The sequence below is a fragment of the Callithrix jacchus genome, chromosome 11 (assembly GCF_049354715.1).
Source record: "Callithrix jacchus isolate 240 chromosome 11, calJac240_pri, whole genome shotgun sequence".
Taxonomy (NCBI): Eukaryota; Metazoa; Chordata; class Mammalia; order Primates; family Cebidae; genus Callithrix; species Callithrix jacchus.
In genome coordinates, this window is record NC_133512.1 from 96,154,901 (window position 1) to 96,179,942 (window position 25,042).

General features: G+C 40.6%; 1 protein-coding gene across 6 annotated transcripts in view; it reads right to left on the reverse strand.

Annotated features, from left to right (window-relative positions):
* GALNT11 (polypeptide N-acetylgalactosaminyltransferase 11) overlaps positions 1 to 25,042 on the reverse strand; it is a 74,244-nt gene that overhangs the window by 43,565 nt on the left and 5,637 nt on the right. For 2 of the 6 annotated variants that reach the window (XM_035254332.3, XM_078343424.1), the window contains one exon: positions 8,224 to 8,268. The exons of 3 other annotated variants lie outside the window; for them this stretch is intronic. The gene's annotated coding sequence lies outside the window, so the exon portion shown is untranslated. Of the gene's footprint in view, positions 1 to 8,223; positions 8,269 to 20,980; positions 21,046 to 25,042 lie in introns of all 6 variants that reach the window. One more of the 6 variants, XM_078343423.1, reaches the window with a different exon arrangement.

A 25,042-nucleotide genomic window follows, 5' to 3' on the forward strand; every position in this document is an offset into this window, starting at 1 on the left:
CTAATTTTCTTCTTTCCTCTATGTAAAACATTTTCTACAAGGAATAGGTAGTGATTTAATAAATGAGGTAAAAAATTTCTTAGGAAAAAACTCCCTAACTTGAAAATATAAGAACAACTATGTAAAAGATTAAATACTTTGAGGTTATGAAAGAAACAGGATACCCTGTTCTCTTAATCTCACAGGCAAAGGGGATTTCCATACCCACAAGCACAAAGAAAACTGAATGGTAAGCACACTGAAAGAATGTTTTAATTTGTCAAAAATATGGGAATAAAATTTGAGTACAGAACAAATGTTCTAAAAGCAGAATTTGAAGTTTTGCCTCTATGGATCATTATCTAGTCCGAAATTTTTAATTACCTTTTAATGTCCATCTTTTACCACAAGACTAATGAGACAATTCTATTTCACAGGACAGCTTCTGTTTTCTACCAGTATAACATAATTTTCCGAATATTTAATGATGTTTAAAATGTATTTGAATGTTACCTTTCAGTAGTTTCCAGCTATTTCCTTGTAAGCATACTCTGTATTCCGAATTGTCAAACAGCACATATTTGTTAGCTTTGTCCATAAAAGAGACACATTCACATTTTAACTCAGCTGTAGTCATGTGAGTACAAATCTTAATTTACAACAGTACAGTACCTACAAACCCCTGTGAAATTACCAGGTGATGACAACATAAAAATACACATTATTCTTTCTCATTCTTTATCAACCCTGAAAACTGGAAGAAAACAGCCACCAACAGTTTATAATTACACATAAGGAGATTATTGAATTAGGAAAGGTCCAGAGCAAATTCCAGACATCATATGCTCCCTGGGAATGATCCTCAGATACCCCTGATATTTATGAATCTCTTTTGTATAAGACAATCAAAAAAAACATGAGCACATAAAATGTCTAACACTGTGTTCAAATGCAGAAGAAACCCACAAGGCAATGCTGATGGGAGAAAGAAGCAACTTTAATCAAACACAAAGGAAAGGAAACTAAAAGGACAAACAATGTGGCAAATGGCTAAAAGAAAAAAACCTGGGGCAGCTGCTGGGGCAGCGAATATGGGATGGTGGAGGCTGACCATTATTCTTTAAAATTTTGTCTGAATGAATGCCCAAGTAGAAAGTAGCAGCTCTCACTCACTACAGACCAGTGGGAGACAAGAAGGTAAAAGCTACCACAGCCTCATGGAGCCAGCATGAGGTCGATAGACTCAATAGTTTCTACCTCCTAATTCTATGAGGCAGAAAAGAAAAGTAAGGAGAACAAAATAAATTGAAATAAAATGACTATGGGTGCATGCCACTGTGTCCAGCTGTTATACATAATTATTAATAGTAGTATTAATGAAAGGGTCTTCACTTGCACCCTAAACATACTATCTTTCCTGTGTCAAGTATGCCATTCATCTGTGAGAGGCATTCTTCCTAGTCATCTGGGGGAGACAGAGTAGGAGCTACCATAAACCATGACTGAGGGGTGCTAGTGAGGGGCTGTGCCCCCTAAGTGACCATTATGCCTGAAATTCCTGCATTATAAAATAATCCTTTGGGTGTGGAGAGCTTATCTTTTCTTTAAGATGTTCTTATCTCAAGGTCTTCAATCAAAACACAAGTTGCATCCTTTTTGTCCAAGCAAAATTTTTGGAACTCTAGCACATAATTTATTTTGCAAATGTGCCTTTAAAAAACATGTAATTCATCACTTGTTAGAAAAACACTTATTCTCAGCAGAATTCTGAAAACCACTGCTAAAATTAGAAAGGAAGAGGGAGGGAAACTCAACCTAAGGAAAATAAATCAGACTATTACTTAGAAATGGAACACTTTAAAAATCACCTTATGCTGTTATTTAGAATCTCTTAAATTCTCTGGATTGTCATCTTTCGTGGGGCTTCAAAAAGTCTCTGCCATTATTTATTCAAATATTCCTTCTGACCTGGCACAGTGGCTCACGCCTATAATCCCAGCACTTTGGGAGGCTGAGGCGGGCTGATCACCTCAGGTCGTGAGTTCAAGACCAGCCTGACCAATATAGACAAACCCCATCTCTACTAAAAATACAGAATTAGCCAGGCGTGGTGGCGGGCGCCTGTAATCCCAGCTACTCGGGAGGCTGAGGCAGGAGAATCTCTTGAACCCTGGAGGTGGAGGCTGCGGTGAGCTGAGACCACGCCATTGTACTCCACTTGGGTAACAAGAGCGAAACTCCATCTCAAAAAACAAACAAAACCCAACAAATATTCCTTCTATCCCCTTCCCTCTTCTTCTAGGATTCCAATCACATATGTTAGACTTTCTCAGGATGGAGTTTCTTTCTTTTCTTTTTTCTTACAGCATCTTCAACTGAAACATCCATGTATGGAGTTTATTTCTTGCAGTCTCTTCAGTGTTGTCCAGCCTTTCGCCCTCTTCCGAGAGGTTTCTTCTGATCTCGAAGGGCCTCACTCTTCTCTTCAGCAGTATCTAATCTGCTGAATCCGCGAAATCCTCCATTTTGGGTACTGTAGTTTTCAGATCTAGTATTTAGTTGTTTTTCCAGTTTGCCCCTTTATATTAAGTTTCCAGTTACTTGTTGAAATGTTTTTACTCAACTTTGATCTCCATGAACATAAGAAACATAACACTTTAGAGTCTGTCTGGTAATTCCACCGTCTACAAAGCTGTTTCTACCCTCTGTTACCTGTGCGGGTTCTGTTGAGCTTGTCTCCCGGTGGGCCTGGTTACATTGACTTGGTTATGCGGTGAACACCCTATTTGAAAAATCATTTTAGAAATAATTTGACGCATGAGATGTTATCTTCCTCTGGAGAGGATTTTCATCATCTGCCTCTGTTAGGTGACTGGGGTCACCAGCAATTTGAGATCACCTCAATCCATTTCAGCATTTGAGATTTACTAAACCCCCAGGTGACCCCATGCGGCTTCAGTCCAGGCAAAGGCTGGCATACTCCCAGCCCACGGGCATTCTGGATGGCAGCCTCTCAAGGTTTCAATATTAACCCAGGAGGATCACCAGGGTTCTTACTCATGGCAAGTCCTAGATCCAGTTTTCGTTCCTCTCCTCCTGTGAGTCAGTTAACTACACTGCTCACCCTCTCACCTGCTCTTCCAGAACAGCAAATAGCCTGGGCAAAAGTGGCCTGGGGTCAGAAGCTCATGTCTATCATCTCCCAAATTCCAGCCCAGCAATTCTCTACTATGTTGTAAATTCTTTGATGCTTTTCAGAAAAGCATCAACTAGCTTAAACTAGGTTACTCAGGCCATTTCAGAAGAACAAGGCCAGAGCAATGTTCTCTTCTTTTTTTTTTTTTTGAGACAGAGTCTTGCTCTGTCACCAGGCTGGGGTGCAGTGGCAGGATCTCTGCTCACTACAACCTCTGACTCCCTGGTTCAAGGGATTCTCCTGCCTCAGCCTCCTGAGTAGCTGGGATTACAGGCATGCAGCACCACACCAAGCTAATTTTTGTATTTTTAGTAGAGATGAGGTTTCACCATGTTGGCCAGGATGGTCTCGATCTCCTGACCTTGTGATCCACCAGCCTTGGCCTCCCAAAGTGATAGGGCTAGCCACTGTGCCGGCCTTTTTTTTGTGACGGAGTCTTGCTCTGTCACCGGGCTGGAGTGCAATGACGCCATCTCGGCTCACTGCAACCTCCACCTCCCAGGTTTACGCTATTCCCCTGCTGCAGCCTCCTAAGTAGCCGGGACTACAGGCATGCGCCACCACACCCAGCTAATATTTGTATTTTAGTAGAGACGGGGTTTCACCATGTTGGCCAGCAAGATGGTCTCAATCTCCTGACCTCATGATCCTTCTGCCTCAGTCTCCCAAAATGCTGGGATTACAGGCGTGAGCCACCGTAGCTAGCCAGCCAGGGGATTTTCTAAATAGCTGTTTTGCATTTCAAAGTGTGCAGGCTAGATATTGCCAAAAAGAACATCAGCAAATCAAAATGTGACAGAATCTTGGGCCTTTTTTTTTTGAGACTGGGTCTCACTATCACCCAGGCTGGGGTGCATTGCCACGATCATAGCTTACTATAGCCTCCAACAATCCTCCCACCTCAGCCTCCCAAAGTATTGGGATTATAGGCATGAGCCACCATGCCCAGCTATAGCCCTTTTTCAAAAAATTAATTTTTCTTCTCCATACATAGTGAACTGCATAGGAAATTAATTTCTGAGTACTACCTCAATAGGTTTAGAAAGCTGACAGATTTAATAAATCTGGCAAATCGCCAGATCCTAGCTCATGGATCAACATGGCAGTAATCAACATGGCAGATGCTGTTGTTTGCAGGTCCTGTTGAGCATTACCATCCTGCATAGTGTTCTGAATTCCAACTGCCAGTACCTGTAGCTCTGGCTTCTGAAGCCCATTTGCCCACATGTAGGGCAGGCCCAACTACATCATGCTCCCAGACTTCAAAATATAGTACAAAGCTGTAGTGATAGAAACAACATGGTAATGGCATAAAAACAGACACACAGACCAATAGAAGAGAATAGAAAACCCAGAAATTAATCCACATCATCTACAGCCAACTGATTATTGACAAAGATTCCAAGAATACTCACTGGGATAGTCTCTTCAATAAATGGTACTGAGAAAACAGGATCTTCATATGCAGACGAATGAAACTAGCCTCCCACCTCTACATGAAAATCAACTTAAAATGGATCAAAGACCTAAATGTAAGACCTGAAACTATAAAACTACTGAGAGAAAACAGGGGAAATGCTTCACGGCATTAATCTGGGAAAATATTTTATGAATACAACTTCAAAAGCCCAGGCAACAAAAGCAAAAACGAACACACGGGATTATGCCACGCTAAAAAACTTCTACACAGCAAAAGAAACAATCGAGAGTGAAAAGGCAACCTACGGAAATGGGAGAAAATATAAGCAAACTATTCATCCAAACGGGGGCTAATATCCAGAATATACCAGGAACTAAAACATCTCAACAGGAAAAAAACAGCGGATTTAAAAATGGGCAAATGATCTGAATAGCCATCTCTCAAAAGAAGACAAATGGCCAAGAAATAGATGAAAAATGTGCAATTATCACAAAGCATCAAGGAACAGCAAATCAAAACCACAATGAGGTATCATCTCATCCCAGTTAGAGTGGCTATTACCAAAAAGACAAATAAAACAAAACAAACAAATGCTGGGGAGGATGCAGAGAAAAAGGAAGTCTTATACTCTGTTGGTGAGAATATCAACTAGCACACTATGGAAAACCATATAGAGGTTCCTCAAAATCTACAAATAGCATACCATATGATCTAGCAATCCCACTACTGGGCATTTAACCAAAGGAAAGGAAACTGGTATATCGAAGAGACATGTGCATCCCTATGTTAACTGCAGCATTATTCACAATAGCCAAGATACGGAATCCATCTGGGTGTCCAACAGATGAATGGATAAAGAAACTGTGGAATATATACACAATGAAATACTATTCAGCCATGAAATGAATGGAATCCTGTCATTCACAGCAACATGGATGGAAGTGGAGGACATTAAGTGAAATAAGCCAGGAACAGAAAGTTAAACCCCAAGGGTTCTCATTCATATGCGGAAGCTAAAATAAAAAGTAGATCTCATAGAAAAATCAGAACAGAGGGTACTAGAGGCTGGGAAAGGTAGAGGGGGGAGGAAATAGGAAGAGATTTGTTAAAGGATACAAAATTGCAGCTAGATAGGAGGAATAAGTTCTAGTGTTCTATAGCACTGCAGGATGACTACAGTTAACAATAACATATTGTACAGTTTCAAATAGCTAAAAGGAGAATACTGAATGTTCCCAACACAAAGAAATAATGTATGAGATCATGGATATGCTAATTACTCTGATAACTGAAACACTGTATGTATAGAAACACCAGTATGTACCCCATAAATATATATAATTATATGCCAATTGAAAAAAAATAAAAATTTTTAAAAAAGGCCAGGCACAGTGGCTCAGCCTGTAATCCCAACACTTTGGGAGGCTGAGGAGGGTGGATCACAAGGTTAGGAGATTGAGACCATCCTGGCCAACATCGTAAAATGCTGTCTCTACTAAAAATACAAAAATTAGCTGGGCATGGTGGCATGTGCCAGTAGCCCCAGCTACTCAGGAGGCTGAGGCAGGAGAATCGATTGAATCCAGGAGGCGGAGGTTGCAGTGAGCCGAGATCTCGCCATTGCACTTCAGCCTGGCAACAGAGCAAGACTTTGTCTTAAAAAAAAAAAAAGATAAAATAAAATAAAATGTATATTGTAGATTCTAGAGTAACTGCTAGAATTTTTTTTTTTTTTGAGATGGAGTCTCACTCTGTCACCCAGGCTGGAAATGGCACGATCTTGGCTCACTGCAACTTTTGCCTCCTGGGTTCAAATGATTCTCCTGCCTCAGCCTCCCGAGTAGCTGGGATCACAGGGGTACACCACCACGCCTGGCTAATTTTGTGTTTTTAGTAGAGGTGGGCTTTTACCATGTTGGCCAGGCTGGTCTTGAACTCCCGACCTTAAGTGATCCACCTGCCTCAGCCTCCCAAAGTGCTGGAATTACAGTGGTAAGCCACCGTGCCGAGCTTAAAAACTTTTTAAAAGAAGTATAATTAATATGCTATAATTGATAATGGTCCCCTCAGAAATGTACAAATCCTAATCCCCAGAATTAAGGTAGGAGATGGGATTAAAGTTGCTAATCATATAACATTAAAATACAGAGATTATTCTGGATTAAGTGGGTAGACCCAATATAATCACGAGTCCTTAAATGTAAAAGAGGAGATCAGAGCGATGCAATGTGAGAATCTGACCTACTGCTAGCTTTGAAGATGGAGGAAGAGAGCCACAAGCCAAGGACTGCGAGTGGCTTTCTCCCAGAACCTCAAAAAGGTGAAACAGTCCTACCAACACATTGAGTTTAGCCCCCTGAGACCCATTTCAGACCTCTGACTTCCAAAACTATAAGTTGTGTTGTTAGGAATAGGAAGCTCATACAAGATAAGAGAGGAGATAAAGCTGAATCATATAAAATGTCCAATTAAAAAGAAATAAAAAGCAACGAATGCAAAATAGTTAAAAAGATGGAAGATGTGAATCCCACTATATTAATAATCACTTCTAATATGAATTGTTTAAATATACTAATCAAAAGAGAGAGAATGTCACAGTGGACAGATGATGAGGATAGCTACACTAAACAATATATTTTCAATGTAGACTAAACAGCCATCTATTGGAAGAAGATGCCATCCAGGACCTTTCATAGCTAGAGATATCAATGTCTGGCTTCAAAGAATAGGGTGACTGTCTTGTTAGGGGCTGATGCAGCTGGTGACTTTAAGTTGAAGCCAATGCTCATTTATCATTCTGAAAATCTTAGGGCCTTTAAGAATTATGCTGAATCTACTCTACCTCTGCTCTAAAAATGGAACAAGGGCTGGATGACAGCACATCTGTTTTACAGCATGGTTTACTGAATATTTTAAGCCCACTATTGAGACCTACTGCTCAGAAAGATTCCTTCCAAAACACTGCTCATTGACAATATACCTGGTCACCTAAGAACTCGCATGGAGATATACAAGGAGATAAATGTTGTTTTCATGCCTGCTAACATAACACCCATTCTGCAGCCTGTGGATCAAGGAGTAATTTCTACTTTCAAGTCTTATTATTTAAGAAATAAATTACATAAGGATAGAGCTGTCATAGATAGTGATTCCTCTGGTGGCTCTGTGCAAAATAAATCAAAAACTTTCTGGAAAAGCTTTACCATTCTAGATGCCAATAAGTACATTCATAGACAGGCATGAGACACAATCCCAACACTTTTTTTGAGGTGGGAGGGTTACTTGAAACCTGGAGTTAAAGACCTGTCTAGGCAACAAAGTGAGACCCAATCGCTACCAAAAAATGCAAAAACAAAGTTGGGCATGGTGGCACATGCCTATAGTCCCAACAAATCAGGAGGCTGAGGTGGGAGGATTGCTTGAGCCCAGGAGTTTGAGGCTGCAGTGAGTTATGACTGCATCACTGCACTTCAGGCTGGGTGACAAAGGAAAACTGTGTCTCACAAAACAACAACAAAAACCCATTCATTAGAGAAGGTCAAAATATCATTATATTTCTTTTTTTTTTTTTTTTAGTCCACATTTGCCAGAACAAAAAAATATCAATTTAGCAGAAGTTGGTTCCAACCTTCATGGATGACCGCCAGGTTCAAGACTTCAGTGGAGTGAGTCACTGCAGAAAGGGTAGAAATAGCAAGAGAGCCAGAATTAGAAGTAGAGACTGAAGACACAAATGTGCAAATAAATAGTTTCTTGAAATGGAATCACTCCTGGTGACGATGCTGTGAACACTGCTGAAATGACAACAAAAAAATCAGCCTGTAACTTATTGTAAGAACTTGGCCAGTGTGGTGGCTCATGCCTATAATTCCAGCACTTTGGGAGGCTGAGGTGGGCAGATCATTTCAAGTCAGGAATTTGAGACCAGCCTGGCCAACACACTGAAACCTCATCTCTACTATAAACACAAAAAAATTAGCTGGGTATGGTGGTGTGTGCCTGTAGTCCCAGCTGCTCAGAAGGCAGAGGCAAGAGAATGGCTTGAACCAGGGAGGCAGAGATTACAGTGAGCCAAGATCTCACCAGCCTGGGCAATAGAGTGAGACTCCGTCTCAAAAAAAAAATTAAAAAAGAACTTGCCACAGCGATCCTAACCTTTAGAAACCAACAGCAGGCGACAACATTGAGGCAAGACTCTCCACCAGCAAAAAAATTACAACTCACTGAAGGCTCAAATGATCATGGGCATTTTTGAGCAATAAAGCATTTTTTAAATTAAGGTATGAACATTTTGTTTTAGATAAAATGCTATTGCACACTTAAAAGACTACAGTATAAACATAACAACATAACTTTTATATGCACTGGGACCCCCTCCCAAAATTTGTGTGACTCACTTTGTGATAGCTGCTTTATTGCAGTGGCCCAGAACTGAACCCACGATTTCACCAATGTATGCCTGTATTCCTCAAAACCGTCAAGGTCATCAAAAATGAGGAAAGTGTGAGAAACTGTCACAGCCAACCAAGAGCCTAAGGAGACATAACCAAATGCAGTGTGGTAACCTGGATGGGAATCTTAGCTTTTACCTATTGTCCTTAGAGTAGCAAAAGCACATTAGGTAAAAACTGAGAAAATCTGAATACAGTACAGAATGAGCATTAACTGAAATAAATGTACAGTATTAATGTTAAGATGTTAATAACAGAAGAAATCTGATATGGGATATATGGGAATTCTCTACCATCTAACAATATTCTATAAATCTAAGGCTATTGTAAAACTAAAAGTTTATTTTAAAAAGAATGGGGGTCAAGACACAGATTTTTTTTTTTCTTTTTTTTTTTTAAGATGGTGTTTCACCATGTTGGTCAGGCTGGTCTTGAACTCCTGACCTCAAGTGATCCGCCCACCTTGGCCTCCAAAGTGCTTGGATTACAGGAGTGAGCCACCACGCCCGGCCAAAGACAAGGATTATTTTTTATCACTAAAATCATCTAATTTTGGCTGGACACAGTGGCTCACACCTGTACTCTCAGCACTTTGGGAGGCTGAGGAGGGTGGGTCATTTGAGGTCAAGAGTTCAAGACACGCCCAACCAACATGGTGATCCATCTCTACTAAAAATACAAAAAAGCGAGGCATGGTAGCAGGCACCTGTAATCCCAGCTACTTGGGAGACTGAGGCAGGAGAATCGCTTGAACCTGGGAGGTGGAGGTTATAGTGAGCCAAGATCACACCACTGCACTCTAGCCTGGGTGACAGAGTGAAACTCCATCTCAAAAAGAAAAATCATCTAATTCTTTGCTATCTGAGATTTGCTTCAATTTAACCAAGAATGGCAGGATTATAGGGTAGGGTTATAGGTTTAAGAAAAAAGACTATTAATAGATTCTTAAAAATCTATTGATATAGATTTTTATAATATGCTTTATAAAAAGCAAAGTATCTGGACTAGGTGCAGTGGCTTGCACCTGAAATCCCAGCACTGAAGCACAGCTTGAGCCCAGGAGTTCAAGACTGGCCTGGGCAACACGGCAAAACCCTATCTCTACAAAGAAGACCCTCCCCCCCAAAAAAAATTGGCTGGGTGTGGTGGCTCACGCCTGTAATCCAAGCACTTTGGAGGCCAAGGTGGGCAGATCACCTGAGGTCGGGAGTTCAAGACCAGCCTGCCCAACATGGTGAAACCCCGTCTTTATTTAAAAAAAAAAAATTAGCTGGGCATGGTGGCACACACCTCCAGTCACTTGGGAGGCTGAGACTGGAGGATCACCTGAGCCTGGGGAGGTCAAGGCTGCAGTGAGCCAAGTGATCAGGCACTGCACTCCAGCCTGGGTGATGGAGAAAGACACCATCTCAAACAAAAACAAAAAGTACCTGATCCAACAAACTACTGTTCCTTTAATCCTGACACTTGCATTAAGGTGCTGGGTTCTGTACGCATATTGCTTTCTAGAGTTTGTAATGTGTCCACATGATTTAGCCCTCAACTAAGTCTTGTCCATAGAGTCAACGGACAGAGCCTCTGGAGTCCATTCTCATGGGTTTTATGTATGTCTCTGTATATGTTAACTATTTTCTCTTTACTTCTGCTTCTTCTTTATGATTTAATACAAGTTTCATTGTAACGTTACAATGCAGTCTCTAGGTAAGGGAATGCTCACGTGGACGTGTGTAGAGAGATGCAGAGTGGTCTGAGGGATAGATTTTGCCAGTGGTTAAGCTGTAGTCTCTTCCCTCCAAATCCACTTTCTATACTCTACTCCAGTGGTTCTAGGATATTTGGTAATTTCTGGGAAAATGTGGCAACCCACAGGAACTTTAGGCAGTGTCTGAAAACATTTTTGATTTTTGTAACTGGGGGGATCCTATTAACATCCAGTGGGTAAATGCCACAGATGCCTCACATCCTACAATGCACAGGACAGTCTCCAAATACAAATAATTATCTGGTCCAAATGTCCACAGTGCCAGCTCTCAGAAACCCTGTTCTGTGATGCTGAAGCTGGGACTCTAAAAACAGCATTTTCAGAACTATCGATAAATGGGACAACTTGGATGAATCAAGGGAATTATGATGAGTGAAAAAGTCTAATCCTAAAAGCTTACTTACTGTATAATTCCATTTACATAATATCCTTGAAATGACAAAATTATAGAAACAGAACATATTAGTGATTCCCAAGAATTGGGGACAACAGGGATTTGTGGGGTTGTGGATGGAGAAGATGGGTGTGGGATGTCAATATCCTGGTTTTAATATTACACAACAGTTTTGCAAGATATTACCATTGGGGAAATTAGGTAAAGGGCACACAAGAGCTCTTCATATTATTTCTTATAATTATATGTGAATCTACAATTATCACAAAACAAAATGTTTTATCTTAAAAAGAAAATTTTTTAGTTCCCATGACGCAAAAGTCCTATCGTTTAAGGAAATATTAATGACTTTAATATTTTTGTACTATTTAATATTGAGCTTATCTACTTTATAGAATAAGACAGTAGTAAGTACCGATTCTAGTTTTTGAGAAATATTTAATTTTAAAAGTATCCTATTAACAATAAATATCCTATTAACAAAAAGTACCAAGTTTGGTACTTTATATAGACCATACATACACACACACACACACACACACACACACTCTCTCTCTCTCTCTCTCTCTCTCTCTTTCTCTCTCTCTCTCTCTCTAGATACCAAATACCTGGTAACTTAATACCAAATAAAAAGTCAGAATTTTCTGGAAACACTTTGGAGATAGAGAATAGATTCCCCTAGCAATTTATACACATAACATCAGATAATAAAAGTAAATTGCTAGCCATTTATAAAATGCATTTCGTTCCAAACAGTGATTTATCTATATGAGTTTAAGAAAGTATCTGCTACTTTGCTTTCTCCCACTCCATCCCACAGATTATTTGGCAACTTCTATGGGCTGAATTGTTTTTTCCCAAAATTTCATGTTGAAGTCCTAATGCCCGTACCTCAGAATATAACTGTATTTACAGATAGAGTTTTTAAAGAATAATTAAATTAAAATGAAGTCATTAGTCTGAGCTCTAGTCAAATAGGACTGGCATCTTTATAAGAGGAAATCTGAACACATACTAAAGGAATTCTGCTCCTTGTCTCAAAAAAAAAAAAAAAAAGGAATCATTACAACTATAAACTTCATGTTATCTATATTTTACTACAATAAGATAAAAGGGAAAGATCAGTGTGCAGGAAGGAGCAAAAAAAAACGAAAAAAAGTGAGGTAGACCTTTTTACTATCCTGAAGATTTTTAAGTTAGCTGATCAATAGGTTGTAAGGATAATATATGCTTTCCCTTTTAAAATGCAATTTATAATGAAGTTCCCTTGTCTTTTTACCAACTCTTTCCAAGTTTTAAAAAATACATTAAAAACTAAAGAAAATATTTACAAATATTAATCTTAAAAATCAATTAAAACTGTTAAGGTAGGTCAAAAGGTGATGGCCAAAATTGAAACGCAAAAGGATAAAAATAGAAAAAATATCTATAGCAAATGAGTCATGGGATTAGATAAATGAATAAAGCATTAGATTAATGGAACAAGTATATACAAAAGACCATTCACTAAAGAAACACACATGGAAATACACTGGAAAAGACCTCATTCTCAGTAATGAGCAAAAACAAGAAAATAAAAATAAAATACTATTTTCTAACACAAACTAGGAAAGTTCTTCTAAATATTTATATTCAAAGTATAGTAGTTAAATGATATATTTATCAATGATGAAATTATAAATTGCAGGGTTTATTTATTTATTTTTGTAGAGACAGGAATCTTGCTATGTTGCTTTGGCTGGACTTAAACTCCTGGCCTCAAGAGATCCTCCCACCTTTGCCTCCCAAAGTGCTGGGATTACAGGCTTGAGCTACCCAGCCAAAGTGCAGACAGTTTCTTAAAAGCAGTTTGACAACATCACAAAGGCCTCAGAAACCATTATTCATTTTGGTCAGTAATCTCATTTTCTCTAAGGAAAAAAAAATCCTAAAGAAATAATAAATAAATCCGGTGGAAAACTTTAGCATATCCTGAAGCTAACTCCAAAATATGCTACAATAAATATATACTATATGGAAACAAGGATGGAGACATTAATTTTGTCTGTAACACATGAAGATGATTTCTTATCAGTTGAGATTTAGGTGTTAGCTCTAAGGATTAAAATTCCAATGGCCAAATACTGAAATATTTCAAGGAGAAAGTTCAAGTCTTGGGAAACTGCAACCTGTACATTTTCAGTTTTCCAAATAGAACAGCAAGTAGAATGGTTGGCTGTAGTGATGAATACAGATGAATCACGGGGCAGGATAAGGTTACTGGAAGGTGACTCTGATGCTGAGGATGAGAAGAATTAACTTGCTCTGCATGCAAAAGGAGTAGTGTCTTTAAGCAAATATATCTTGGGAAGAATATTCTAGCAGCTGTGTGTAAAATGATTTGGAACAGAGGGGGAAAACATCTAGAACCAAAAAGTACAGTTAGAAAAAGTCAAGTAAGACGCTCTCGTAGCATGACTGAGAACTGTGAAAGTGAGTGCAAAGCAGGACCAGTGGCAGAACTGCCCACACTTGTCAACTTTACAAGGCATGGGCCCCCAAGGGACAAAGGGACAATAAAATCCATACACAACTTCAAATCTTAGTGACAGGGACCACGGAGAGAATGGGCTTGAGGATGAACAGAACATCAATTTTTTTCTAGACATGTCGCATTAGAGAAAACGCTGTTATGTAAATGTCCATGAGATTCAAATTCAGACATAGGCCTGAGAGACATGTTTAAAATCAAAAGGATAGTTTCAGTTACACGAAAATAACAGCATGGGAGAGTTTAAGCAATGAAGACAGCAAAATGAACTGAACATGTGGGAACATGCACATTTAAGGATCATGTGGAAGAAGAAGAACCCAGGAAGGACCTGAGAAGGATCACAAAGTGGAACAGTAAGTGTCTATCGACAGCAATCTGAGGCGCCATAAAGATTTATAGGGGAGGGAGGGATCCAAGATGGCCGATTAGCAGTAGCTCAGTATTGTAGCTCCCAGTGAAAGCGCAGGGGGTGAGTGGACGCCACATTTCCAGATGGATTTGTATTGCTCACAGACCAGGAAATTCCCAGGTGGAGGAGCCCCACGGGTCACCAGCGCGGCTGTTTTGCTGGTGCCCTGGCACGGCAATTCTGCATACAAAATACACTGCCCTTTTAGCTGCGATTGGAGCTCCAGGAAGGCAGAGTCGTCCATTCATCTGATTAAAAAGGAGACTGAAACAGGGAGCCAGGCCAGGAGATTCCCAGGCAAAAAAGCACCACGAATCTCAGTGCTGCTGTTTCAGCCAGCAGTGGGTCGCCACACAGGAAATCACACAGATCCCAGTGCTTTTTCAATACACGACTGGAATACCTGGGAGAGAGTCCATCTTTCAACTAAAAAAAAAAGGCTCTGAGGCAGGGAGCCAGGTGATCAGGCTCGGCTGGTCCCACCCCCACAAAAAAACAGCAATTGGAAATGCTCTGGGTTGAGAGTTTCAAAGCCAGCACAGCTAAAGGTCCAGCTCTGTGGGGAAGGGGAAGGTCCAGCTCTGTGGGGGAGGGACGTCCACCATTACCGAGGCATTCCACCACTACAGAGGTAGTCTGCCATTTCTGAGGCAACCCGCCATTACAGAGAGAGTCCGCCGTTACACAGGTGGGCCACAATTGCCGAGGCAGTTCTAACTAAACCTGTATAAACAGGACTGCAGGGAAGTTCACACGGTAGCTGGGTGGAGCCCACAGCAGCTCAGCAAAGCCTCTGCAGGCAGACAGTGACTAGGCTGCCTCCATGCTGGGCAGGGCAGCCCTGGAAAAAAAGGCAGCAGCAAAACGGAAACTCATAAATAAAGCCCTAACTCTCCAGGACAGAGCACCTGGGGAAAAAAAGGGGTTTATGAGTTCTGCTGCAGCAGACTTAAACGTACCTGCCCACCAGCTCTGAATGAACGGAGCTTACAGCTCAGCATTTGAGCTCCTATAAAGGACAGACTGTCTCCTCAAGCAGCTCCCTGACCCCCGTATATCCAAAGAGTCACCTCATAAAGGAGAGCTCAGACTGACATTTGGCAGGTATCCTTCTGGGACAAAGATAGCAGAAGAAGAAACTGGCAGCAACCCTTACTGTTCTGCAGCTGCTGCAGGTGATCCCCAGGCAAGCATGCCTGGAGTGGACCTCAGCAGTCCTACAGCAGAGGGGCCAGACTGTTAGAAGGAAAACTAAGAAACAGAAAGAAATAACTTCATCATCAACAAACTGGATGTCCACTCAGAGACCCAGTCTGAAAGTCAGCAACTACAAAGATGACAGGTGGATGAATCCAGAAAGATGGGAAGAAACAAGTGCAAAAAGAATGAAAACACCTGAAATCAGAATGCCTCTCCTCCTACAAGGGATCACAACTCCTCACAGCAAGGAAACAATGCTGGATGAAGAATGAGTATCATGAATTGACAGAAACAGGCTTCAGAAGGTGAGTAATAAGAAACTTCTGTGAATTAAAAGAACATGTTCTCACCTAATGTAAAGAAACTAAGAACCTTGAAAAAAGATTTGATGAAATGCTAATGAGAATGGACAACTTAGAGAGGAATATAAGTGATTGACGGAGCTGAAAAACACAACACAAGAACTTCGCAAAGCATACACAAGTTTCAACACCCAAATTGGCCAAGCAGAAGAAAGGATATCAGAGATAGAAGATTAACTCAATGAAATAAAACGAGAAGGCAAGATTCGAGAAAAAAGGGTAAAAAGGAATGAACAAAGTCTTCAAGAAATATGGGACTATGTGAAAAGACCTAATCTGTGTTTGATAGGTGTACCTGACTGTGACAGAGAGAATGAATCCAAGCTGGAAAATACTCTTCAGGATATTATTCAGGAAAATTTCCCCAACTTAGCAAGGCAGGACAATATTCAACTCCAGGTAATACAAAGAACACCACAAAGATATTCCTCAAGAAGAGCAACCCCAAGGCACATAATCCTCAGATTCACCAGGGTTGAAATGAAGGAGAAAATGCTAAGGGCAGCCAGAGAGAAAGAGGTCAGGTTACCCAAAAAGGGAAGCCCATCAGACTCACAGCAGATCTCTCAGCAGAAATCCTACAAGCCAAAGAGTGTGGGGGCCAATACTCAACATCCTTAAAGAAAAGAACTTTCAACCCAGAATTTTATATCCAGCCAAACAAACTAAGCTTCGTAAGTGAAGGAAAAATAAAATCTTTTGCGAACAAGCAAGTACTCAGAGATTTCATCACCACCAGGCCTGCTTTACAAGAGCTCCTGAAAGAGGCACTAAACATAGAAAGGAACAACCAGTACCAGCCACTCCAAAAACTTACCAAATGGTAAAAAGCCTCAACACAATGAAAAAACTGCATCCACTAATGGGCAAAACAGCCAGCTAGCATCAAAATGGCAGTATGGAATGCACACATAACAATATTAACCCTAAATGTAAATGGACTAAATGCACAATCAAAAGACACAGACTGGCAGATTGGATAAAAAGCCAAAACCCATCGGTGTGCTGTATCCAGGAAACCCATCTCACACGCAAGGATACACAAAGGCTCAAAATAAAGGGAAGCAGGAAGATTTACCAAGAAAATGGGGAGCAAAAAAAAGCAGGAGTTACAATTCTCGTCTCTGATGAAATAGACTTTAAAGCAACAAAGATCAAAAGAGACAAAGAAGGACATTACATAATGGTAAAAGGATCAATGCAACAAGAAGAGTTAATGTTCCTAAATATATATGCACCCAATACAGGAGCACCCAGATACATAAGGCAAGTTCTTAATGACTTACAAAGAGACTTAGACTCCCACACAATAATAGTGGGAAACTTTAACACCCCATTGTCAATATTAGACAGATCAACCAGACAGAAAATTAACAAGGATATCCAGGAGTTGAACTCAGACCTGGAACAAGCAAACCTAATAGACATTTAGAGAACTCTCCACCCCAAATCCACAGAATATACATTTTTCTCAGCACCACATTGCACCTACTCTAAAATTGACCACATAATTGGAAGTAAATCACTCCTCAGCAAATGCAAAAGAACAGAAATCATAACCAACTGTCTCTCAGATCACAGTGCAATCAACTTAGAACTCAGAATTCAGAAACTAACTCAGAAGCACACAGCTTCATGGAAACTGAACAACTGGCTCTTGAATGTTGACTGAATAAACAATGAAATGAAGGCAGAAATAAATATGTTCTTTGAAAGCAATGAGAACGAAGACACAACATACCAGAATCTCTGGGACACATTTAAAGCAATCCCTAGAGGAAAATATATAGCAATAAATGCCCACAGGAGAAGCAAGGAGAGATCTAAAATTGACACCCTCTCGTCAAAATTGAAAGAGCTAGAGGAGCAAGATCAAAAAAACTCAAAACCTAGCAGAAGACAAGATCAGAGCAGAACTGAAGGAAACAGACACACGAAAAACCCTTCAAAAAAATCAATAAATCCAGGAGCTGGTTTTTCAAAAAGATCAACAAAATAGACCAGTAACTAGATTAATAAAAAAGAAAAGAGAGAATAATCAAATAGATGCAATAAAAAATGATAAAGGAGCTATCACTACAGATTCCACAGAAATTCAAACCATCATCAGAAATTGTTACAAACAACTCTATGCACATAAACTAGTAAACCTGGAAGAAATGCATAAATTCCTGGACACTTGCATCCTTCCAAGCCTAAACTAGGAAGAAGTCGAAACCCTGAATAGATGAATAACAAGTTTTGAAGTTGAGGCAGCAATTAAGAGCCTACCAGCCAAAAAAAGCCCAGCTCCAGATGGGTTCACAGCCGAATTCTATCAGACATACAAAGAGGAGCTGTACCATTCCTTCTGAAACTATTCCAAATAATCCAAAAAGAGGGAGTCCTTCTGAAATCATTTTATGAGACCAACATCATTCTGATACCAAAACCTGGCAGAGACTCAGCAAAAAAGAAAACTTCAGGTCAATATCCATGATGAACGTAGATGCAAAAATCTTCAATAAAATACTGGGAAACTGATTGCAACAGTACATCGAAAAGCTTATCCACCATGAGCAAGTAGGATTCACCCCAGGGATGTAAGGCTGGTTCAACATATGCAAGTTTATAAACAAAATTCACCACATAAACAGAACCAAAGACAAAAAACACGATTATCTCAACAGATGCAGAGAAGGCCTTTGACAACATTCAACAGCTCTTTATGCTAAAAACCTTCAATAAACTAGGTATTGACGGAATGTATCTCAAAATAATAGAAGCTATTTATGACAAACCAAGAGCCAATATCATACTGAATATTGATATACTGAATTGAAAGAGCTAGAGGAGCAAGATCAAAAAAACTTCTTCAAAAAAATTTGAAATCTGGCACTAGACAAGGATGCCCTCTCTTTGAAATCTGGCACTAGACAAGGATGCCCTCTCTCACCACTCCTATTCCATATAGTACTGGAAGTTCTAGCCAGAGCAATCAGGCAAGAAAAAGAAATAAAGGGAATTCAAATAGGAAAGGATGAAGGCAAACTGTCTCTATTTGCAGATGACATGATAGTATACCTAGAAGACCCCATTGTCTCAGCCCAAAATCTCCTGAAACTGATAAGCAACTTCAGCAAAGTCTCAGGATACAAAATCAATGTGCAAAAATCACAAGCATTCCTATACACCAATAACAGACTTAAAGAGAGCCAAATCAAGAACGAACTGCCATTCACAATTGCTACAAAGAGAATAAAATACCTAGGAATACAACTCACAAGGAACGTAAGGGACCTCTTCAAGGAAAACTATAAACCACTGCTCAACGAAATAAGAGAGGACACAAACAGATGGAGAAACATTCCATGTTCATGGTTAGGAAGAATCAATATCATGAAAATGGCCATACTGCCCAAAGTAATCTATAGATTCAATGCTATCCCCATCAAGCTACCAATGGCCTTCTTCACAGAACTGGAAAAAAACCACCTTAAACTTTATATGGAACCAAAAGAGAGCCCACATAGCCAAGTCAATTCTAAGCAAAAAGAACAAAGTGGGAGGTATCACACTACCAGACTTCAAACTATACTACAAGGCTACAGTAATCAAAAGAGCATGGTACTGGTACCAAAACAGAGATATAGACCAATGGAACAGAACAGAGGCCTCGGAGGCAACACAACATATCTATAATCTGATCTTTGACAAACCTTACAAAAACAAGCAATGGGGAAATGATTCCCTGTTTAATAAAAGGTGTTGTGAAAACTGGCTAGCCATGTGCAGAAAGCAGAAACTGGACCCCTTCCTGACACCTTACACTAAAATTAACTCCAGATGGATTAAAGACTTAAACATAAGATCTAACATCACAAAAATCCTTGAAGAAAATCTAGGCAAAACCATTCAGGACATAGGGGTAGGGAAGGGCTTCATGACCAAAACACCAAAAGCATTGGCAACAAAAGCCAAAACAGACAAATGGGGCCAAAACAGACAAATGGGACCTCATCAAACTCCACAGCTTCTTCACGGCAAAAGAAACAGTCATTAGAGTGAATCAGCAACCAACAGAATGGGAAAAAATTTTTGCAGTTTACCCATCTGACAAAGGGCTGATATCCAGAATTTAAAAAGAACTAAAATAGATTTACAAGAAAAAAACAAGCCCATTCAAAAGTGGGTGAAGGATATGAACAGACACTTTACAAAAGAAGACATACATGAGGCCAACAAACATGAAAAAAATGCTTATCATCACTGGTCATTAGAGAAATGCAAATCAAAACTACATTGAGATACCATCTCACACCAGTTAGAATGGAGATCATTAAAAAATCTGGAGACAACAGATGCTGGAGAGGATGTAGAGAAATAGGAACACTTTTACACTGTTGGTGGGAGTGTAAATTAGTTCAACCATTGTGGAAGACAGTGTGGCGATTCCTCAAGACCTAGAAATAGAAATTCCATTTGACCCAGCAATCCCATTACTGGATATATATCCAAAGGATTATAAATCATTCTGTTATAGACATACGCACACGAACATTCATTGCAGCACTGTTTACAATAGCAAAGACTTGGAACCAACCCAAATGCCCATCGATGACAGACTGGACAAGGAAAATGTGGCATATATACACCATGGAGTATTATGCAGCCATCAAAAACGATGAGTTCGTGTCCTTTGTAGGGACATGGATGAACCTGGAAACCATCATTCTCAGCAAACTGACACAAGAACAGAAAACCAAACACTGCTTGTTCTCACTCATAGGCGGGTGTTGAACAATGAGAAGACATGGACACAGGGAGGGGAGCATCACACACGGGGGTCTGTTGGGGGAAATAGGGAAGGGACAGTGTGGGGTGGGGAGTTGGGGAGAGATAGCATGGGGAAATACGCCAGATATAGGTGAAGGGGAGGAAGGCAGCAAATCACACTGCCATGTGTGTACCTATGCAACAATCTTGCATGTTCTTTACATGTACCCCAAAACCTAAAATTGCAATTAAAAAAAAAAAGATTTACAGGGAAGCCAAGACAGGTGTGAATAGAGGTGGAGTCATCAGATTTAGCAACTAGTAAGGGATGAAGGTCTTTAAGAAAGCCTTTTTTAAAATGTGATGAAGAGTTTGTCAGCTCTTCAATATGTTAAACACGGAAGTGCCATATAACCCAGCAGTGCCACTCCACTATAGAGGTATACAGTATACAGATACATAAATATATAGTGTATATAGTATACTCAAAAGAACTGAAAACAGGGGTCAAACGGATACCTGTGATCACAAGTTCACAGCAACAGCATTTCACAACAGCCAAAAGGTGGAAACAATCCAGTATCCTAAGGGATGAATGGATAAGCAAACTGTGATATATACACACATGGAATATTATTCAGCCATAAAAAAGAGGTATAATGCATGTTACAGCATGGATGAAGCTTGAAAACATTGTGAAATAAATCAGACACAGCAGAATAAATACTGTACAATTCCACTTACCTATCTAGAATACGCATATTCACAAACGGAAAGGGGCTGGGAAAATGGGGAGTTACTGCTGAATGATTAGAGTTTCTGCTTGGGGTAATGAAAAAGTTTTGATGACAGTGACATAATATTGGGAATGGACTTAATGCCACTTGTTAAAAATAGTTAAAATGATAAATTTTATATTATGTCTATTTTACAACAAAAGTGCAGAACTTTTTACAAGGAACAGAAAAGAAATTGTCAGAAGTGAAGAACTGACACCTACTGTTTGATGACATTTAACTTGAGAGGCTCAAATGATACATACTGAGGCAAGAGGTTTTTCTATTTCCTATTTTTGCTTAGGCAGAGTAGATCTCAAAATATAGTATTTCTGGGGAAAAGGAAAATATTATTTTTAAACATTCTGAAGCATCTACCCTACATCTGTGATTTAAGGGAGGAGAGTGATACCAGAATATTTTGGTGAGTTCACAGGAGAATGAAAAGCATATTCAAAATTACAATACCATTTTATGTTTGGAAAACCAAGCAACCAACAGTTCTCACAATGTGAAGTAGAAAGGAAACAGACCAAATCTTCTCTGATGGTAAAAATAAGCAAAACTAGTCTATCATGAGCATCTTAATTCCCCTCAAAAGGTAAAGTCTACCAGAAGTGGAGGGTGGAGGGGCTTGATATTTTTATATTTATCCAAACAGCATGCATTTTAAAAATATGTAAAGTTGTACAAGACAAATGACCCAATTTCTTTAACAAACATATTGCAAGGAAGAAAAAGAAATTTAAGAGGCATATCAACCAAATAAATGTGGATCTGGTTAAAATCCCAGCTAGCACAAACTAACCATTAAAAAAAAAAAAAAAGATATTCTAGGGGGAGAAGCAGAGCCAGATGGCCAAATAGAAACCTCCACCAATCATCTTCCCAAATTAAATAACAATGCACACAAAAAAGCATCTTTATAATAACTAAAAATCAGGTGAGCAATCACATGGTTTTAACATATTACTGCAAGAGTCACTGACACCATTCCTTTCCCATCCCTGTGGTACAGAGAGAGAATCTGTGTGCTTAGGGGAGGGAGAGCACAGTGACTGTGGGACTTTGACATCGGAACTCAGTGCTGCGCTGTCACAGCAGAAAGCAACACAGGGCAGAATGCAGCTGGCCCCCACAGAGGAAGCATGTAGATGAGCCTGAGCCGAGGAGAACCGCCCATCTTGGTGGTGGAAACTCGAGTTCCAGCAAGACTCACCATGGATTCAACTGCTCTGGGATTCAAAAGAAACCTGAATAGCAGTCAGACCACAAAGACTGCAGTTCCTGGGCAAGTCTCGGTGCTGTGCTTGGCTTGGAGTCAATGGACTTGAGGGGCAGGCAGCCCAGCAAAACACCAGTGGGGCCACCAAGGGAGTGCTTGTACCACTCTCCCTCAACCCCAGGCAGTGTAGCTCACAGCTCCAGGGTAGACTCTTTCCTTCCACTTGAGGAGAGGGAGGGAAGAGTAAACAGAACTTCGTCTTCCAACTTGGACACTAGCTCAACCGCAACAGAACAGGGCACCAGGCAAAGTCCTGAGGCTCCCATTCTGGACCCTAGACACCAGATGTCCCAGGCAACATTTCTAGACACAGCCTGGGCTACAAGGGAACCTGCTACCTTGAAGGGAAGGACCTAGTTCTGGCAGGATTTATCACCTGCTGACTAAAGAGCCCTCAGGCCCCAAACAATCAGCAGTGGTAACCAGGCTGTACTCATCATGGGCCTTTGGGTGAGACTCAGACATGCTGCCTTCAGGTGTGACCCAGCACACTCCCAGATGTGGAGGTTACGGAAAGCAACTTCTGCTTGAGAAAAGGAGAGGGAAGAGCAAAATGGACTACGGCTTGCAGTCTAGGTATCAGTGTGACCACAGTGGGGTAGGGCACCAAGCAGGCTCTTGGGGTCCTTGATTCCAAACTTGGCTCTTGGATGGTATTTCTGGACCTGCCCTGGGCCAGAGGGGAGCCTGCTGCCCAAAGGGAGAGCCTCAGGCCTGGCGGCACTCACTACAAGCTGACTGAAGAGCACTTGGGCCTTGAATGAACACTGGCAGTAGCCAGGCAGTACCTGCCATGAGCCTAGGGCAATGGCAGCTAAGGGCGAGACTCCTTTGCTCATGAAAAGGGGAGGGAGGAGTGGGAAGGCTTGGGTGCCAGCTCAGCCGCAGGAGAATAAAGCACCAGGTAGATTCCTAAGGCTTCCAACTCCAGGCCCTGGCTCCAGGATGGCACCACTGGACCTGCCTAAGGCTAAGGGGAACTTGCCACCCTGAAGGGAAGGACAAAAGCCTGGCTGGTTTCACTCCCTGCTGACTCCAGAGCCTCAGGGCCTTGAGCAAATAAAGGTGGTAACCATGGTGGTTGCCAAGGGCCTTGGTTGAGACCCGGTATTGTTCCGGCTTCAGGTCTGCCCCAGTGTCATCTCAGTGGTGGTGGCCACAGTGGTACCTGTTTCACCACTCCCCCAGCTCCAGACAGCTCAGCAAAGAGACACCATCTGTTTGGGAGAGAGTAAGAAAAGAGCAAAAGCATCTCTCTGCCTGGTAATCTAGAGAAATCTTTCAGATCCTATCTAAGACCACCAAGGCAGTACCTCTATGAGTCTACAAGAGCCACATTGTTACTGGGCTTGGGGTGCCATCTAAGGCACACATGGCAGCAGTGATGAAAAATTTACATCACAACATCAGAGTTCCTTTGAACAACTGGAAAGTCTTCCCAAGAAGGATGGGTACAAACAAGTCCAGACTGTGGAGACTACAATAAATACCTGACTCTTCAATGCCCAGGCACCGACAAACATCCTCAAGCATCAGGATGACTCAGGAAAACATGACCTCACCAAATGAACTACATAAGGCATCAGCGACCAATCTTGGAGAGACAGAGATGTGACCTTTCAAGAAAAGAATTCAATATAGCTGTTTTGAGGAAACTCAACAAATCTAAAGATAACGCAGAGAAGGAATTCAGAATTCTATCAGATAAATTTAACAAAGAGATCAAAATAATTCAAAACAATCAAGCAGAAATTCTGGAGCTGAGAAATGCAACTAACATACTGAAGAATGAATCAGTCTCTTAACAGCAGAACAGATCAAGCGGAACAAAAAATTAGTGAACTTGAAGACAGGCCATTTGAACGTACACAGTCAGAAGAGACAAAAGGAAAAAACACAGAAAAGAATGAAGCACACCTACAATATCTAGAAAACAACCTCAAAATGGTGAATTTAAAAGGTGCCCTTACAGAATAAGTAGACAGAAGGCGAGGGCAGAAAATTAATTCCAAGAGATAGTAACAAAGAACATCCCAAACCTAGAGGAAAATATTTAAGAATGAGAACATCAAGCAGATTTAACCCAAGTAAGGTGACCCAAGCTATTTAACAATCAAACACCCAAAGGTCAAAGATGAAGAAAAAAATCCTAAAAGCAGCAAGAGGAAAGAAACAACACACAATGGAGCTCCAATATGTCTGACAGCAGATTTCTCAGTGGTAGCCTTAAAGGCCACGAGAGTGCTGAAGGGAAAAAAAAACTTTTATCTTAGAATAGTATATCCAGCAAAAATATCCTTCAAATATGAAGAAGAAATAAAGATCTTCCAGACAAAAGCTGAGGGATTTCGTCAATATATCTTACAAGAAATGCCAAAGAGAGTTCTTAAATCTGAAAGAAACGGATGTTACTGCACAATAAGAAAGCATCGGCCAGGCGCAGTGGCTCAAGCCTGGGAGGCTGAGGCGGGCGGATCACGAGGTCAAGAGATCGAGACCATCCTGGTCAACATGGTGAAA